General features: G+C 39.6%; 1 protein-coding gene across 1 annotated transcript in view; it reads right to left on the reverse strand.

Annotated features, from left to right (window-relative positions):
- The window catches only part of TOX3 (TOX high mobility group box family member 3), a 103291-nt gene that overhangs the window by 69021 nt on the left and 18667 nt on the right, over positions 1-15603 (reverse strand). The window lies entirely within an intron of this gene.

Below are 15603 nucleotides of genomic sequence, written 5' to 3' on the forward strand. Positions count from 1 at the left end.
GAAGAGAAGAGAAGAGAAGAGAAGAGAAGAGAAGAGAAGAGAAGAGAAGAGAAGAGAAGAGAAGAAAAAAGCAAGCAAGTAAGCAAGCAAACTAATATGGTTTCAGCAAAGTGAAAGCCAAGAAGAATTATGACTTGAGCTTGGACAGGAAGGAAGAAACTAAAGAACATAATGTAAGCAAGGTAAGCAAAAAGAATAAATAATATCACTGTTAACATCCAAAAGTTGATCAATTTTCTTTTTGCAATTCCAAACACTATATAGGTACATAATGTCACATTGTGTACAACTGCAGTGGATCAAAAGGAAAGAATGGCTATAATGCATATAGACAGCAAGAGATTCTTTTAGGGGCTTAAGAAAACAGAGGTGGAGGGGCGCCTGGGTGGCTCAGTTGGTTAAGCATCTGCTTCCGGGCTCAGGTCATGATCCCAGAGTCCTGGGATTTTTGAGTCCTGCACTGGGCTCCCTGCTCAGTGGGGAGTCTGCTTCTCCCTCTGCCCTTCCCTGCTGCTCGTGAGCTCTCTCTCTCTCAAAAAAAAAAAAAAAAAAAAAAAAAATCTTAAAAAAACAGAGGCGGAGACACCAATACAAAAGGCTGAATAAATCACAGCCTTATCCAACAAACACTTGTAAGGACATATGCTGTAGAAAAGGCAACTGGTTCTCCATTTTTACTCATGCCCAACTGAGAGCTATCACTACTAGTAATCTTCCAAGCAATCAGATACACAATGTCACCTGTGTCCTAGAAACATTCTGTGTTATGATAACGGGAGATTTATGGGATATTCGGTACAAGGATGATAAATAACCATCTCCTCTTTATACACTCAATGTAAAGAAATATCTAGGACCAGGTCCATACTTCCCAAACAGTCACATAAACTGGAGCTGTTGTAAGAGTAAAGGCATGAGTGAAAATCACAGAAGCCTAGATGAGAAAGAAATTGAAAATACACTGAAAATGGTTTCTCTTGCAGTTAAAATAGGATAATCTATGCAAAGCTCCTAGCAGAGTCCCTCAGATCCTATAAGGGTTCAGTAAATGTTAGTTCCTTTCCAAAATAAAAGCAACACAATTTTTTCTGTATTGCTTCTACTCTAGTTCTAAAGCTAACTCTGAGTAAAAGCAGAGTGATCTAGAATTGCAATGGAAAAGTCGATCAAAAAAAACCTAAAACACAGAACTTTCAAAATAAGGAGGAGTTATTTGATTCATTAAAACTACTTAGCAGAAGGGCAGGGAATTTACATATATTTTTCTAGATGCTTTACATACATTAAACCTTCCAATGGAACTGAGGTGGATATTACAATCTTCTTATTTCTGAAGAAAAAATCATGGTTCAGAGATACTAAGTAATGTCAACACAGGCACAAAGCCAATAAATGACAATGTGGGAGTCAAAGAGAAGGTTTTTAGGCTCCAAATTTAGGTTTTTCCACTGTATCAGATTGCCTCTCAGATATACAAATTTGACAAATTCCAAATCATTGGGACCTAAATAAATATCTTTTTTATTAAACACTTTATGTCTTCTTTTGTGTTTCTGGGTATCACTGCAACCATAAATCAAGAGCTGATGCTTTCTCATTTAATTCCACATGACTGGTCTTCAGCAAGATCCTGACTGATACTTAATCCCTAAACTACTCATAGCACACTTCATTCAACTTTGGAACAGCCATTTTAAAAAAAGGGGGAAATGGGTATTGTTTTCACAGTATGGTTGTAAAAGATAAGAACAGTTCTAGCAAGCTCAATAGAGCTGGAAATAGAAGACTTCAGAAGCCTATGAGAGGATGGGTATATTGGAGAAAGACAATTAGATTGAAAATCTAAGAACAGGTATTTATATGGGAAATAGGAATTATTTTGGGAGAGCCAAGCCCCAGAGGAAGAGAAAGAGCATATAACTTTAGAAAGGAACCAACTTTAGAAAGGAACATGAGAGAATACAGTCCCATGAGAGCAGAGTTTCGGTCTGTCTTGTTTTGTCATATATTAGATACTAACTAGGTATTGCTGGATAAATAAATGAAGCAAATGGATAACTTAAAACCATAGCTATGTAGAGTTCATAAAAAAATTTTTTTAAGTGGGGAGAGGCATGCCTGTGTCCCTGTCCTTGGTCCTGAATAGTTGTGTTTGGTTAGATATGAGTTTCCTAATCCCAGTTCACTGGTGTCCAGATTCTACTGGTTTTTCTTTGTTTGAATTTTCATCTTTATGAAATAAAGAAAAGAGTCTGATTTTTTGAGCTGCCAAACAAATCATTCCCTGACTTCTACTCTGAGTTTCCATTGCTGGCTGCATGTACTTTCAACAGTTCTATCATGCTCCACTTATAAATATTTTCCCTACTCCCTTTGGGAAGTTGGGCGTTTTGTGTTTCTCATCCTCCCCTGATGTTATACTTTAGTTTAAAAATAACAGTCATTATCACTCAATTATTCAGTGATCAAGTGTAATGCCAGGTGCAAACAAAAGTCCTGACAACACTAAAACATGCCCTTGTTACTGCAAAGGATTTAAGAGCTTGGCATTCATGAAGCTAGTGATCATGTTACTCTCTCATTTTGGAGGAGGTAAAACAGAAGACCAGCTTAAGCTGATTTTTTTTTTCTTTTTGCCCTTGTAACTTCCTTTTTCTTGGTATTAAGGATAGCTATAGTAAACTATATTAGTTACCTTCCCATTTTCTTCACTTTCTCCTCAACACAATCAACATCTAGAATGTTTTTAAATTATTTAAATTATTTTATAATCAATCTTCTGAACCTGTAACTCTAAAATAGCAACAGTACAATCACTTTGGGTTTTTTCTCTTTTCCTTTTCATTTATTATTCATGTGTGTGGAGGGGGGTCTGTATATACACACCCCTAAACACCCACACACACACACACAAATCTAATGCACACATTTATTTTGGGGGGAAAAAAAAACCCTCAAGGAATTATATATTTCAGAGCTGAAAAGGCATTTGAGCTAATCTGGTCCAAACTCTTAGTGTTGCAGATGATCTCAAATGTAAACTAACTTTCAAATTTCACACAGATATGTAACATGGTCATGGATATAACAGCTAAGAAAATCAGCCAAACAAAGATTAGCATTAATCCATTTAGATTTAAAAATCATCTCATTTAATACTTATTATCAGTTTTCCAATTTCAGGAACTAGATCTTTATAGCCCTGTACAATACACTATGAAAGAAAAATTGTATTTTCCAAGTATAAAAATAAATACATAAATGAAAATTTACAATTGCAAGAGAAAGGGACCTGGATGCATCACATAAATGCTTTTAGAAAAATCTATCTCAGGGGTGTCTGGGTGGCTCAGTCGGTTAAGCATCCAAATCTTGGTCTCCAGGTCATGAGTTCAAGCCCCATGTTGGGCTCCATGGTGAGCATGGAGCCTACTTAAAAAAAAAAAATCCTGGGTGTTATGCACAAACAATGAATCATGGAACACTACATCTAAAACTAATGATGTAATGTATGGGGATTAACATAAGAATAAAAAAATTTAAAAAAAAATCTATCTCATTCATCAGCAACAATGAAAAAGAAAGGCTGGCAACAGAGATAATTATATTTATTTTTCAATAAACAAATAATTTGGGGTATTTAAAAATCTTTTTTTGCTATAATTGATATAACTTCTTCACTAAAATTTCTGGCATTCCTTCTTTCTGATAATGACTCAACATGACCAAAAGTAGCAAGAGACTGAAGAAATAAAACATATGCTAATCCATAGAGACTTATGGATTATATTTAAACATGGATATATTTAAACATTTACGTACTTATTGGCTTAAGTTAATTGCCTTAAATATAAATGTATATCATTTATATTTAAACATTTACATACTTACTGGCTTAAGTTAATTGCCTTAAATATAAATGTATATCATAAACACTATATAGACAGAAAGGAGATCAGTGGTTAGAGGTAAGTTGTACAAAGGGGCACAAGGAAACTTTCTGAGGTGACAGAAATGTTCTACTATCACGGGGGTGGTTGTTCACAACTATCGTATTTATCAAAACTTATCAAACTACACGCTTAGAATTGGCAAATTTTATTGTATGTAAATTATATCTCAATAAATCTGAATCCCCCCCGCCAAAAAAAAACCCAAACCCTGATGTACCATGACTCCTAAGAATAATTTCTGTGGAGTACCTATCTAGAACATCATGTGCACACAAATACTATGATCCAACATAATACTACAAAGCATGCGTAAAGTACATAGTGTTCTTCTAGACAACTACACACACACTACGCGTTAAGGAATAGTAAGTGCAAAAATTCAGCTAGACACCATCATACAGAGCAGAAAACAGATTTCCCACCCCCTGCCCTAACTATCCCTTAATCATACTCAGTCTAACCAGGGGCAGAATTGGGAGAATTTCCAGAAGTGTCTTAAGTCACTTCCTCTAAGATACCCACCCCTCGAAGATTCCCCTGGTTCCCAGACACTTCCGTCTAGTCTCACTTGACGCTCAGAATGATCTTGACCAGGGAAGAAGAGTGGCTCACCTCCACCTATACATACCTCTGCCTCTGCACCAGTAAGAATCAGGCAGAGAAAGAAATGCAAATACTAGAAGGAAAAAGATCCAGTGGGAAGCCAGGTTTGTTACGGCAAAACCTCCTCTTGCCACACCGATAACTCCTTTCTCCTTGGAGGTGCCCTGGGCCGGCCCCCAAGAGTGTCTATAAATAGAGAGCAGAAGAGAAAAGCACTAATAATGACTAATGTAACAAAATTAAATAATTTATGAAGGATAAAATATTAGAGCCAGGGGAGCTCTGGAAGAACAGAAAGGCTACATGTGTCTTATGTACAAGTTCAGTCTTTAAAAACCTGTCGGGGTGCCTGGGTGGGTGGCTCGGTCGGTTAAGCCTCAGCCTTCGGCTCAGGTCATGATCCCAGGGTCCTGGGATTGAGCCCCAGGCCTGGTTCCCTGCTCAGAGAGGAGCCTGCTTCTCCCTCTCCCTCTGCCCTTCCTCACCTGCTCGTGCTCTCTCTGTCTCTCTCTCCAATAAATAAAATCTTTAAAAATAAATAAAGAAAAACCTGTCTTCTACAGCGCCATCACACCACGCAAACTAATAAATCGGGAACACTGTGGTCTTTTCGGTCAGAGTGAATGAACACATCAAGACCACTTTCAAAGTATGCAGGAAAACACAAAAGTAACAAACCATATCATCATATTGAAAAAATATAAACTACCGCAAGTATGAAAACATTTGTATTTAGTCCATCTGCAATCCCTCTCAAACCCCCAAGCAAAGGAGACACACATTTCGGCTTCCAAAAAATAGTTTTGTTTTGTTTTTTTTTACAAACAGTATAATACATGTGCTTTCAATTTTATTTAATAAAAAGTAGGGCGAAGTAAAAAGCAGGTGCCTCCACAGATGGAATATGCTAAACACATGTAACCCCTCTGATAATTCTGGATCCCCACCCCACCCCCTGCTTTTGGAATTTACAACAGCCCTAAAAACCTGCATTTCAAATACTGCTAAATATTTAGAGTCTAAAAGGATGAGGGTCGTTATTTTGCATGGTAACACATCTTCAAATAATATTTCAAGCTAGTTTTGAAGATCTGCAATTGATATCTTTTCCATATATACTTAACCTCCTACAGATTTATTTGATTCTCAATAATTACTATTCTCTGGTAAAAGGCATATGTTATTACAGTACCCTGCACTCCCACAAGCTGTCCATTCAGTGTATTTTAATAAATCTCTGCCAGAGCTGTATAAATTTGATCCTGTTTAAATTTAATAAGGATCAGAATATATCAAAGCATAAATACCCATGGGAGAAATAGATATTTTGCATAGTTATTGAATGGCCTATTCAGGGATACAATATGTAAGACCCAGACCATCAACCTTGAATTAAAAAGAGAGATTAATGTGTTCAAAGCCGGCTACTTGTTAAATAACATATGAAATTAGTATTTAATAAAACATCTTCTCAATATTCCTGCTAATGGTATCAGTCCTAATACAGCTTTAATATCAATATTCCCACACAGAATTCTAATATTTACAAGAATTGTCAGCAACGTATTTCTTAAATATCTACATTTACTCTGATAAAATGCAATAGTAGCAATGCTATATGGTACAGAGATGAAGAGTATCTTACAGTAATTTAGAATGCTTAATGTTCACCTGAACAATAGAAATTAAAAGAACAACTACTTTACCTGATATAGTTCTCACAGATTTCAAGCATGGTGAACAATGAATCGCTTTTCCAAACAACCTCTTTCCATGGTAGGATGTTTCTGTTTTGAATCCTATATCAATGATCATTAATATTCTGTGGTTGAGTAAATCATTTCAATTTTTTTCTACCAAAATTCATACTTGAGTGTAAACACAAAGGACAATGACTACGGAGCCTGGATTTAGGAGCAGGAAGAAGGTACAGAAGGGCAAAATGTCAGTTATCAAGAAACCCTTCCTCACAGTGAGGACAACTATCACCAAGGTCAAAGGGAAACAGTGTCACTCAAGGCATGTAAAACCAACCTCTCCTAGCACTAAATGACCTTCCATGACAAACGGATGGGCTAAGTGGGCTTGAGTTATCTACAAATATTTTGGAGGCTACAAACTGTTTAAAGCCCGTGAAATCGACATTAGCTCCTGCATGTTATATTGAAATTTATGCATTGTGACTCCCAATCACTTTTATCTTCTTTAGACTAGAAATGTTAAGGGCTAGTTCATTCATCACACAAACTGATAAAACACACTGCCACTTGGCCCACCAAGATCCATTAGCCAACCTTACCAGAAGATTAGGTCTTACTATCAGATAGGTGGTTATCAGGTAACCAAGCCTCATGTCAACATGCTCTGTGCCCTGAGCTAGGCAATCACCCCTCCCTGTATCTTCTGTGAGCATCTGAGTCTTTCTTCTCTAGCACTTCTGCCTCGTCTGTCCCTCTGCTGGACTGGGTTGGGTGAAAGAAGTGAATCCTAGCTGAGTAAGTTAAGGCAGGAAGAGATGGTTGGGCCATCAGCCATTTTTCTTCTCTGGTGAGAAGACATGCTTGAATACGACAGTAGTAAAAAGACCTACTAATACAATGGTCAATGGCCAATGGAAACTGAAATATGGGTGCAGATATCGCATGTCAGATAAACTCAATGCTATGAGGTACTAGTGCATAAAATTGAAGCATAAAAAATAGATCCATAAGAGCAATCAGTGCATTAAAAAGAACCTTGAGATCATACCTCTACATCTATTTAAAAACTGGCTCTTGAATGTCTTCAGTTTTCCACTGAAAGTAGTGTAATTCTTTTATACTACAATTTCCCTGAGAAGCTTTTCTTTTAATATCAGTTTAGCAGGACTAGCACCTTATCTTATGCAGAAGACAGAACAAATAGAGATGCAACCACTAGCAATTGTTTAGAGCAAGCAAAAGCTGAGTATTCTATCAGATGTCATGTTTGTTCCATTCATGTTAATATAGTCACCTCAAATCACAGCTCTTCACCTTATATCAGTGTCTGCCAAATTTCAACTATTCGTACAACACCTTTATGCATTTTGCCATTTAAAGCAGATCCACATTCATCTTTATCCCTAAAACTTTGGGGCTGGAATATGTTTTACAGTTGAGAGTTTTTAAGATTTAGAAAAGTAATACAGGGCATAGTCCATCTATTATATAATACCTCTAGTGGTCTGATGTGGGACCTCATAACCCGCAAATATTTCTGCAGCAAAATGTCTTGATATTCACACAAAGGGGGATAAATACAGAAAGAAAACAGTCTCACGTGAGCTCAGCTCAGGTTTTGCTACAAATGTGCTGTCATAAACTTATTTTTTTAAAAACTTGGTTTTACAGAGCTTTTAGAATTTTGGAATTATGGATAAGGTATTGTGAACCTTTATTTCTCCTTAAGTCAGCCATTTAAATAAAAACAATTGTGTTTTTTAGTAACAAAAAGAAACTTGATATCCTAAGTGGAAAAAAAAAAACTGTATTCTTTGCCATAAATAGAACATAATCACCAAAAGAAATACCATGAAAGTAAAATAAGTGATTTCATTCTAGCAAACTTCTAGCTCCAGAAGTATTCTGTAACTAAGTCCCCTGCTCTCTCCCTTCCTCATCCCTCCCTCTCTCCTTTTCTTCTCTCTCCCTGTCTCTCAACTGTGTTGAAAAAAAGAGATTAGCAAGTGTTACGTGTTAAAGACAGATTGACACCAAACAGATTTTTCTCATTGATGTAGTAAGAGAGACTCGAAGGGAAATGGAAAGAAAACACATTCTATGTAATTCAATATGGTTCAATGACATGTCCTTGTGGCTAAAAATTAAGTTGCACCCTACAAACGGTAGGTGCTTGTACCCCCCAGTTTCCTCCTGCCCTACACCAGTGCATCCATCCCAGTGCTTGCTGGTGACCCTGGCCGGCCCTACCTTCTCCGTCAGATGTCTGGAAACACACAGAGGTCTCCAGTATTCCGCTGAAAGGAAACTGAAGTTATATAAGACCACAAGGGTCCAGGAAGTGCTTCATTTCCCATAAAACCCACCTGATGTCTGTTAAATAGGTTTTGCCTTTGTCTACGGCTGCTTGGACAGAAGACACCAACATCACCAGAGTAGGCAAGCATGACAGCTGCGAACACCTGCATGTGCACACAGCTCCAGTGGATGCCAGTATATTCTCTCCAAGGGTCCCTGGTCCCCTCAGAGGCCTCAGGACAGTTCAGAGCAGTGGCACTCCCAGAACAACAGCATCGACATCATCTGGGCACCCGTTAGAAATGCAAATTCCGGGACACCTGGGTGGCTCAGTCGTTAAGCGTCTGCCTTCAGCTCAGGTCATGATCCCGGAGTCCTGGGATCGAGCCCCGCATCGGGCTCCCTGCTCGGCGGGAAGCCTGCTTCTCCCTCTCCCACTCCCCCTGCTTGTGTTCCCTCTCTCGCTGTCTCTCTCTCTGTCAAATAAATAAAAAATCTTTAAAAAAAAAAAAGAAATGCAAATTCCTGGGCCCCACCCCAGACCAACTGAATCAGAACCTTTGAGCATGGGACCCAGCAATCTGGATTTTTACAAGCCCTCTGGGTGATTCTGATGTTCATTAAAATTTGAGAAACAAGGAGGAGGAGGGGACGGGGTAGGGGAGTGGGGAACACAGGCCCTGGAAGGGTTGGGTTTAAATCCCAGATCTATCACCTCCTAGCTTATGACCGTGAATGAGTTATTTAATCTAGCCAAGCTTCTATTTTCTCATCTGCAAATTGGGACATTAATAGAACTTGCCTCAGAGTTGTTGAGGGTTCAATTTACTAATACACATACAGTGTTCAGAATAGATTCTGGGAATACTCCACAAATATTAACATCATTCCATGGAAGCTACCTAAAACCTTTACCTACAGCTAATAACGACATTTATTTTCTCCAAACAATACATTCAATAACCACACTCTTCGTTTGCCACTTAAAAATTAAGATTCATAGGCCCTCTCTCCTAATGAATTGAAGTCTGGGTCTACTTCAGCAGAGGTAGCCAAATGACAGCCCACGGGCCATATGTAATCCTTAGACAGTTCCAGATTAGTTGGCAACATTTACAAATTAAAAACTATCCCAGAATGAAAATTTCTCTTTCCCCGTGAAAAACCAGGAGCTCAGAGAACAGTGGCCTACAATTCCCCTGAGCTGCAACCAACTGAGTTCAGAGAGGCCTGTGTTCTCCTGTTCACCGCAGCCCCCAGCCTCACACGCAAGCAGGTCAGCTGCCGCCACGTATCATCTTCCTGGTGTCTGTGACCTGTGGGTTTGTGAGCCCTGTCCTCCTGCAAACTCGAACATTTTCTGGTATGTTCTCTGCCTGTGGTGACCAACTGTCCCAGCCTGCCCAAGACCGAAGGTGTTCCCTGAACATGGGTCTTTCATGCTGAAATGGGAGAGTCCCAGGAAACCCGGAACACAGCAGGCAACCTATCCCTGCATAGGGTTACCAGATCTATATTCCAGGGGCCTCTCCTGACACTCTGGTCCAACTATCATGGGGAACGTTCCCCTTGCAAATCCCACTTCTGCCTCAAAAACACTTTCCTTCATTCATCTACACATTCCACAAACACTTCCTGAATGCCTCCTCACCATTCTGGGCAACAGGGGTAAAGCAATGAAGAAAGGAGACAAGGATCTCTGTCCTCACAAGGTTATGTCCAACATGGGGGGAAGACAGTCAATCAATAAAATAAATACAGAGTATTTTTTAAGACCCAACACTTGGAGAAAAATGAAGCAGGGGAGGGGGGTGGAGAATATCAGGGAGAGGAAAGCCGGTTCAATTTCAGACAGGGTAGGTCATACAAGGCTTCCCAAAAAACCCTGTGAAGATGAAGAAGGGAGATCTGGAAGTATCTGAGGAAGGCTGGGGGCAGAGGGAGGTAAACCAAAGGCCCTAAGGTGGGGGGTGTGTCTAGAGTTTTGAGTGATAACCAGGAAGCAGGTGTGTGGCAAGAGCAGAGTGAGCCATGCCTAGAAATGTCATGGTCAAGGACATCATGGTGGTCACCTAGTTAAGGCGGTGCAGACCTGCACGTGCACTTCGACTCCTACCATAAACAAATCAGAACCACTGGAGAGTTCTGAGCACAGGAGCAATGAAAGTGATAGTAGGTAGTAGCTCAATTACTTTTCTGGAATAGTCACCAACATACAGTTGTCTTTTCTTCATATCCAAGTCAGTTCAAGAAAGATAGGTTCTACCCCCTTCTATAATTTCAGCATCGTTCCCATCAACAACAGGAACCACATTGAACATCATGGGGTCCTTAAGCAACAAAGACTGACAGAGAATCAGGCAGTTGAAAAGCAGGTCTGACCTCAGTTCCTCCACTGGGATTTATGTACGGCAGGCTACTATGCTATTTGTGTTTATGAAGACATTCTGATGAACGATACTTTTTTTTTCCGTTCATGAAATTTTCAACATAAAAGAACCCTGAATTCCTATTTTGAAATCCATTGTGCCATTTTTATTCTGCCTGTATTTTAATATAGCATCAATATTTAACCACTCATTAAATGAAGTGTGACTTTTATAGTGAAAATGTCAGTCTTTGCAGTTCATTAAATTCATTTAAAGTATAGCTGCTTGATATTTTTTTTTCCTGGAAGAATAAAAGGACTATGAATTGAAGGCATAAACTTTAAATTTAAGCATGTGTTTTCCTCAAAATTAACATTCAGGATCTGTAACATTATTCATAAGATTGAGGAACTGTTTGCATCTTCCTGCATTTTACTTAGTGACTGTCGTCTTTATGGAGTATAGAGCTGTTTATCACAGTTGGATATGACCAGTGGAATGTCACTGTGGACATTAAGATGTCATAAGCTATTATGAATCTCTGGAATTCTGCATGTAGTATTAAAAAAACATTATCTTGAACTATGGCATCAGAAAAAATAAAACCCTGGAAGATGTGAAATTTAATAACTCGCTGAATCTAATAGGGCCTAAAAGTGGTCTATTTCAGTTTAAAAAAAAAAAAATTCTCGTAGGACATTAGATTGCCTGAAAGAAATGGGTATATTAAAGATGGAATTTGAGAAATGAATTCAAATGAATTTTTTAGATGTTTGCGACTTTTTCTTCCTAAAATTACTATGATTTACATGTATGGAGCAGTAAATGCAAATGATTTCAAATCACCAGGGGTACGTGTGCATGATTACAAAGTCTCCTAATGAGATTTCGGAAGACTTCAACATTCACTGAACAAGATACAAAGAGAATGAAGACTTCCAGGCCCTTCCTCCTCTGGCAGAGGACTGAAAGGGGACTCAGCTCTTGGGATAAGGACAGGGCCACTCCAGACACTCCTCCCTCTCCTCCTCTCCCAGGTATGCCCCTTGATGACAGTTCAGATCTTCCACAACAGAAATCTAAGCATGTCCCTTGATGCCCATTGAGCTATGAAATACCTAAAAGATAAAACCCAAACTCTGAAGCATGATAGCCTAAGACCTTCCAAAATCTGCCCTCAACTCTCCTCCCTGGATCTCCTCTCTGAGAATCCCCAGTTTTGCCTTTTCCTGACCCCGTGCCCTGCTTGATGTTTTTTCCTCTCCCCAGCACGCATCCCCCAATGTTCTTCCACTGAGGTAAAATTCCCCAAAACAGTTTCTTTAGCTGGAGTGATCATGATAAAGGAAAAATTCTACTTTGTCCTATTCCAGTTTCAAACATCTAAAAAGGAAGCTATTTGAGCAGGAAAAAGAGGTTTGTGGGGGGTCTTTTAAGTGTTTTTTTTTTTTTAAATGAAATTGCAGGACCTAACTGGGAATGTGTGTGCCCAGTCCCACCACACCTACGCAGGTACAGTAAATAAAGCGACTGGAGAATCTTCTGGATGAATGCAGAGGTTGATGGCTGGGGGAGGGACTATCCATGGGGTATGATGTGATACACTTGAATCCCATTTGCAGGGTTGTTTCTGCCTTTTCTTTTTCTTTTGTCCTTTTCCCTGCAGCCCTCCTATTGGAAAGGAAATGGAAAGAAAACTTATCTGGAGCCCAGAGTACCTACCTAAATTACTCAGACAGTATAGCACCTACAAAATAAAATAATAAATCAGATTCGACTTCAGGCATCCCGGCCACTTGCTAGCAAGCGTGCATCCTGCCATCAGTAACTTTATCAGCTACACCTAGAGGGGCAAACACTAATTTCAAATCAGTGGCTACTGTCGAACGTTTATGAATTTATCTCATTGCTTCTTTGCTATCAGAGATAGTAGGGGCATGAATTACAAAGGCAGCAACAAAAGGGAGGACCTCTTTCCAGCTTTTGCTCCTCTCCCCCCCCCACCCTTCCCCCACTGGGAAGTCCATGGGGAAAGCAGGTGCCTGAGCACCCACATGCACGCACCCTAACGTTTTCCAGTATTTTTATGTTTTGCTCACTCCCTTCTTCTCTATTAGGGATAAGGGCATTAACACTGTAATACACACCTGCCAGGGAAACCCAAAAGGAAGAGAAACTTTAAAAATGTGTAATATAGCCCACTGAAAGATACCCCTCCAAATTAAATTATTTGAATTATTTGTTCCTACCCTTAAATAGCAAAAAACCTTGGTCTGCCATAAAGAAATAAATGTTCACTTGTCTTCATTTAGATCTTCCAGAACTGACTCTACAGGAACTGCCCCTGAGGTCTGAAGTAGCTACTTTTTATAAAAATTTCCCACTGCCTCTAAAACATTCTCCAACATTCCCACTGGCTTAAGTATTCTCTCCTACTTTTCTGCCTAAATTTGTAGTTCCCCAAATTTAATTACCCCATAACAATTCAGTCATCGACAACCATCTAAAAGAGTATGGAATTTTCCCCCCATAAATCTATGTATTGAGAGTCTACCAAGCCTGGAATGTCCAGGGACAGATTCAATAATCAGGGGAGAAATGAGTTGCAGAAACTCAAAGAGAACAGAATAGCCAAGGCAGGAGATTAAGAAACCAGAAGATGAGGGTTCACTGAATTAAACATTCTTAAGCAGACTTACATACATAATGAATTGGTCAATTCTGTCCAATGTTTCTGAAAGAGATTACCCTTCCAACAAGCCAAATGAGTGTTCAAGGATGGTAGCTCGGATGGATTCCTGAACAAAATAAGTGTTAATCACTTTATCTCCTCCAATCTTTTTTGTGAAGAAGAGCAACTTTTCATTTCCATAAAGCCTTGAAATCGTGGGCTGGCAGGGAATGGGGGGGGGATGGGCAAGAGCTGGTTAGAGGATGCGGACAATGAAGTCCCTGAAAAGGGGGATTTCCTGACAATAAAACCCTGATCACAGCCAGAGAGGGGACATTGTTGTCTACAGCACTCCCCCCTTTCCTTTGGGAATTCCAGGCATGGTAGAGAGGAAAGGGTCATGGCGACAACTGAGTTGGGAAAGATCAACCAGGTAGGCTTTGCAATTTACTGCTTGAGAAATAATGCTGGACCACCACAATACATGTTCTTGGAATTTGTCCTTTCAAACCTAATGCTACAGCTTCCTTGAGACATCCTGCCAATGGTTCAAAAATTGTATAAAGTAGTCAGCCTACGAAATCTTTAAGCAAGGGACACTGAATAGCGGCATGAAATCTTATAATGAGTTACATGTTGAAATGTTCCTATACACCAGGCAAAGTGCCAGTCACTAAAGACAGGGCAGGGAACAAAAGAGATATGGTCACTGCTGTTTCTGAAATTTCTGTGCATGCCACACCATACACGGTAGCCATTCCATAGATACTTGAGGAATAAATGAAGAAAAGACTTCTGCTCTTAGGCTCCATGTGACTCAGGACTAAAAAAAAATCAAATCAAATCAAATCAAAAATAAGCAGCACATAAACTGAGAGTGACCAGAAATCTGAAATAGTCAACTTGAGTGTGCCCTCAAATGAAAAGAAAGAGGATGAGAAATTGAAATTCTTGACAGCCAGGTCCTATCTATTATTCTAATACAATCATTGCACAGAGCTAGTCACCAGCTTCTCATCGGTGTTTTTGCAATTCATCCCCAATGGTTTTTGTGACTTGGTTCAAGCACCTAGAGACACAGGTAGGCCCTAATGGTGCCAATTCCCTAGTTGACGGTCACTTCTTTCCTCTAAAAAATGCTGGCTTTCTCTTCTCCATCCTCTAGAGCACACAGTTTTCAAAATTAAAGACATTTTTACTAACTCCGAGAGATTCCCAAACAGGATTCAAGAGAAGAAAAATGAAAGGCGAACGTTGGCAGGTGCCGATTCTTTTACTTGGCCCTGGCGCCTCCTTCCCTGGTGGCCATCCACTCCTCAGAATGGAACGCTGGCCTTCATAACCCTTCTGAAGAACACACAAGTGATGGAGGCTCCTTTTAGCTCCATCAGGCCGGAGAGAAATAACTGCCCTATATTTAGACAGATGCCCTTTGCAACAAAGGAGTAACTCATCCCAGTTAGCACTCTCGAAATGACCAAACTGGAAAGCTTTTCCAAAATATTCCTCTAGCTCAGTGGTTCTCGAGCAGGGGCAATTTTGCCCCCATGCCTCCCACCCAGAAAACATCTGGCAAAATATAGAGACCTTTTGGGGTTGTTGTCACTGTGGGTGTTATTGGCATCTGGTAAGTAAAGGCCAGGGGTGCTGCTAAACATACCACAATCAAAGAATCATCTGGCCCAAAACACCAATAGTGCCCAAGCTGAGAAGCCTGACCCAAGTTATACATTAAGTAAAGAACAGGAGGGTCAACCTAGCAATGCTCAAAGTGTAAAGTCCCCCCAAAGAGTTCTGTTAAAATATCAGAATATTCTGTGGCACGATTCTTCTCCCATAGTCTATGTCAGCAATCTGTCCATATGTTAAGAGATTTACCCAATCTTAGGATAATAACAGTATCTTACAATAACCATGATGACAATAGCTAACATTAACAAAGTACCTCGTATAGAGTTATAGTCAATATTTACAATAACTCTATGTTGTAAATACTATTAGGATTCTCT

Source organism: Neomonachus schauinslandi, chromosome 16 (genome assembly GCF_002201575.2).
Source record: "Neomonachus schauinslandi chromosome 16, ASM220157v2, whole genome shotgun sequence".
In the NCBI taxonomy this organism is placed as follows: Eukaryota; Metazoa; Chordata; class Mammalia; order Carnivora; family Phocidae; genus Neomonachus; species Neomonachus schauinslandi.